General features: G+C 39.7%; 1 protein-coding gene across 2 annotated transcripts in view; it reads right to left on the bottom strand.

Annotated features, from left to right (window-relative positions):
* LOC308102484 (ephrin type-B receptor 4b-like) overlaps positions 1-5,000 on the bottom strand; it is a 56,235-nt gene that overhangs the window by 49,338 nt on the left and 1,897 nt on the right. The gene's annotated exons all lie outside the window — the stretch shown is intronic.

Raw genomic sequence — 5,000 nt, 5'->3', positions numbered from 1 at the left:
CCCACACCAAAGACCAAGATCCTTTGTAATCACCTGTGTGTGTGTGTGTGTGTGTGTGTGTGTGTGTCTACTTCCTACACCACACACAACCTAAACTTTCCACGCGAGAGCGCGCGCACGACACACACACACACACACACACACACACACACACACACACACACACACACACACACACACACACACACACACACACACACACACACACACACACACACACACACACACACACACACACACACACAACAATGACACAGTGTAATAATAATAATAATGATTATTGTTATCATGAATGAATCACTGTTATTATGAACCTCAGATACCAAACTGTCTTGTAATTATTATTCAGAGGAGGAAGAAGTAATTAGAGTATCAACACCACAAAGTAGAAATACTCTTGTTACATTAAAAGTACTTTATACAGGCATGCAAACAGCCCCGGTGTGAAAAAGGACAGACTTTCAAATCAATGGCAGAGCTGAGCATGGTCTAATCCAGAGGTGATGCAACTCTGATGATGTAGAGGACCACTATATTAACACACTGACTACAGAGGAACACATTACATATACTGTCTGTTTAATGATGTAGAGGACCACTATATTTACACACTGAGGGACACATTACATATACTGTACAGAAACCTCTTATCTCTGTATTTTAACTTTTTTCGTAAATTCTTTCGCCATTCTATGTCACACAAAAGTAGCAAAAACAGCCGATCTACAAGTTAAACTAAGTCCCTTCACATCTACATGTAAAGCCTGGGATTCGAACCCGGGTCTCCCTGCATGGAAAGCCAACATTTTAACCACTAAACCAGGGGTCTTCAACAGGGGGTCCGGGACCCCTAGGGGGTCCTCAGAGTTACTACACGGGGTCCGACAAATCTCTTATTTTTTTTACATTAACAACTTGAACCCTAGCATCCCTGTTTCTGAGGAGAACTTTAGCCAAAAATATCAGATCTACAAGCTCACAACGCCTCGCAGCGCTGATATTTTTGGCAAAGAGGTTTAGGTGTGGAGGAAAAAAAATAACAGTAAAAACTAGTTTAATCTGAAACACAATAGTATTCATTCATTCATCTCTGTCTCAGCTAGGGGGTCCTTGGGCTGAAAACGTTGAGGACCCCTGCACTAGACTAAAGGATTATCCCTACATTCAGGGGGAGATATTAGAGTTTTATGTCATCAGGCTGAGGCTGTGAGACACTCTGTTACATATATATATATATATTATTATATACAGATATACAAATCACATCCTCCACATCATGCTACATTCATTCAAACTCCTAACTGACTGAGGAGGGAGTCTGATTCATGTTGAGGATGTAATGATCATTAGACTAATAACCCACCTGTCTGATGATCATTACATCCTGAACATATTTCTAAAGGAGAAAAGAATAAAGGTTGTTATGTATAATATTTAAAGGTAGGGTAAGTGATATTATTTGGTTAAAACAAAAAGTATTTTGTTAAAAGGTTAAAGCACTATACTCTGATAGTAATCATTGCTTTAGAGCAGGGGTGCCCAAAAGGTAGATTGCGATCTACCAGTAGATCACAAAGGCTGTGCAGGTAGACCACATGACATGCCCCCCAAAAAATAAAAAATAAAGTATTTTTGGCATCTGCCAATTGAATGAAGGTGACTTGATTGATCAAGAAGGGCCTGTCAGCTCACTGACTTCATGGCTTCTATAGTAGGCAAACCCACAATGCAATGCTTTGTTTTCAAGAGTGTTGCGTGCAAACTTCAGCAGCACGCAATAAAAAAAACGTATTAAAAAAAAACTTTTAATTTTTTTTTAATGTTCTCCATTTCCTATCCCAAGTGCATTTATCTTATACTTATTACAAAGTATTTTCAACAATGGTATATATATATATTTTTTTGTGGTTGGTATCTTGTTGAGCTGGTCATTTTCAAAGTAGTTCTCAAGTCAAAAAAGTGTGGGCACCCCTGCTCTAGAGTGTTTGTTCAGTAACAGGAGTCTCCCTGTCTCTCCAGCTCTTTAACACATTGGGTGCCAGAGGTTTATTAAAATATTATACGTTGAGTGCCAGCATTTCTTCATCCACTTGCGTTATACGTTGAGTGCTGTGAGAAGCCCCGACGCGGAAATGCATGTAAACAAAGCGTGCGTGCGAGACGGCGGAGGGTCCCGACTAACGCCTGGAACAATAATATTTCTAACGCGACCCTCCATTGCAGCGTGATCGCCGATCGGAAACGGCTCGTTTCCACCACATTAAAAAGAAATGGAGATATTAAGCTTTTAATCAAGGAGATAACATTGAAAACGCCGACCGGAAGGATTTTTGACATGGAGCCAGATCCAGCCTCTTCTTCTCAGAAACTCATTGGGTGATGTCAAAGTTTCGTTTTAGCGCCCCACGTGGCCCACATGTATAAAAATAGAATTGGGTCAAAAACGGTCCGGACCGTTTTCGGCACTTCTCGTTTGGACCCTCAAAAACGGTCCGGACCGTTTTTGGCATTCAATGTGTTAATAAACAGAAAATACATTTTCCGGTAGGTGTCAAAATCTCAGCCAATCAGGAGAAAGTACCCATTTTTAAGCTTCATTTTTATAGTGTTCCAGTTCTAATTTTGTCTGCTCATTTCTTAGTGTCATCACTTCCAATTTCACTTGTTTAATCTATATCCTGATTGAGTTCTCTATCCTGATTGGATAACATTGGAAATGAAACATTTTCTGCATTTTCTGTTTAATAAAGAGGTGGAGAGACAAGGAGACTCCTAATACTGAACAAACACTCTATAGCAATGAGTACTATCAGAATATTGAGCTATTTAACACTTATTTTAACCAAAGTAAATCACTTACCCTACCTTTAATTTTCATGTGGTGTCATAATTAATCTTAATATATATTGATACGGCACACTGACAATCAACAGGTAATGTGCGTAACACACACACACACACACACACACACACACACACACACACACACACGGAGGGTTCAAGTGGTTAGTGTAAAGTTCTTATAGAGCACCGGAGTCTGACGTAATTTACACATCCTAGGTTTGTCTACCTGGTTTGCGGTCCCCCCCCCCCATTCTGAATCCCCATAGACGTATTTAATATCGCGTCAAATAAGAACTGTGTTCTAAAAATAAACAAATGATCCCGGCGGTTTGACTCTTATGGATATGAAGCATCAACTGACGGTGAGAAAACATTAATGTTACTTCCGCCGAATTAGTTACATTTTCTCCAGAAACAGATCAAATATAAGTGACTGACTATCATAAACCATACAGAACCTCCTCCCTGATAATATCTATATTTATATATAATATAAACGATACAGAACCTCCTCCCTGACAATATCACAGAGACAGTTTGTTTATTTTTGGACCACAATTCTTATATGAGACGATTCTATGATGACCCAATGTTATTCTCCATAGAGACATGACTTTAGGACCCAGAGGATGAACCAGTGACATCAGGACTTCTGTACTCTATCACACAAAGATATTGCCCCCCCCCCCCCCTGACAGATGCTAGGTTCATTGTTTACCTGTGATCCTATAGTTTCTATAGTTTCAAAGTGAAGGGTCCATTTGGTTCCATCTGTACCCTCTCAGGGTTCTTATGGTGGTCCTAGTTGTATAAATCCCATGGCAGCTCTGACAGTGTAGGTCACACAGAAACGGGGAACGTTAGAAAATAGCAGATCTACAAACTCACAACGCGTCGTGAGCTTGTAGATCTGCTATTTTCGGCAAAGAGGTTTTGGTGTAGTAGAGGGGGGGAAAAAGAGCAGATCTAGTACCGGGCCAAAGGTCAAGTATTGACGGTTTAAGTCCTTAGATGTTAAAACACATTAACATGAATCTATATGTAGTGTGGGGGGGGGCTGCTTCATCTCTGTCTCTCAGCTAAGGGGTCCCTGCTTCATCTCTCTCAGCTAAGGGGTCCCTGCTTCATCTCTCTCTCAGCTAGGGGGTCCTTGGACTGATAAAGATGATAGTTTGGACCCTTACAGGTCTGTAACTCTGAGAGTGTAGATTCAACTGTTGAATACAGGAACGCATATCTGTGTCATTTTAGATTTCTTTGGCTGTTCAAAAATAGCAGATCTACAAGCTCGTAGCACTGCACTCGGAATTCATTTTTAATCATGAACATTTGTTCTTTGAATATATGTTTTTTAAAGTGAACATTTGTAACTCAGATCTTTGCTTCTGGGGGATTCTACAAATGTCTTCTAAATACTAACCGTCTTTTTAGGAGTTTTTTAACGTATCGTCTGTTGCTATAATATCAGTGGTTCTCAAACTTTTTCATGTCAAGGACCCCCAACATGATATCTATTTGTCTGCGGACCCCCATCTCAAAGTGTGTTGTTCCAGGGACCCCCCAGAAGCACAGATTAGAGTTAATGTTTGCTTTAAAAGAATATATATATTTAAAGATTTGCACACGTTTTCACGATTTTTCAAAAATAGCAGATCTACAAGCTCGTAGCGCGGCACTCGCTACGAGCTTGTAGATCTGCTATTTTTGAATAGCCAAAGTGTAAAATAATGCTTTTTAGCTCAAATGAAAAAGTGCCACAGATGGGTTAATGTGTGTCATAATGACATATCTAGGGGTCTTTGGGTCCCTTTGAAGGGTCCCTGTGAGCACCAATGGGTCCCATTAGTGATCAGTCCAGTCCTTACATTGTACGCTGAAACAGATCTCAAAGCTCTTTTAGCACCTAAACAAACACACACAAAGCTGATTCAGACAATATAGAACATCACATAACCCAGTAGTATTAAATAAACAAACAGTGGGTTATGTGATGTTCTATATTGTCTGAATCAGCTTTGTTTGTGTTTGTTTACGTGCTAAAAAGAGTGATTTTGAGATCTGTTTCACCGTACAATGTAAGTTAATGAGGAGCATTATTTTGAATTATCAATTTATAATCAATGGAGCAATTATTTTAGATGTATTGTCCACGTTTG

Source organism: Gymnoscopelus braueri, assembly GCF_963280865.1.
Source record: "Gymnoscopelus braueri genome assembly, chromosome: 15".
NCBI lineage: Eukaryota > Metazoa > Chordata > Actinopteri > Myctophiformes > Myctophidae > Gymnoscopelus > Gymnoscopelus braueri.
This window is presented reverse-complemented; position numbering and strand designations above follow the sequence as displayed.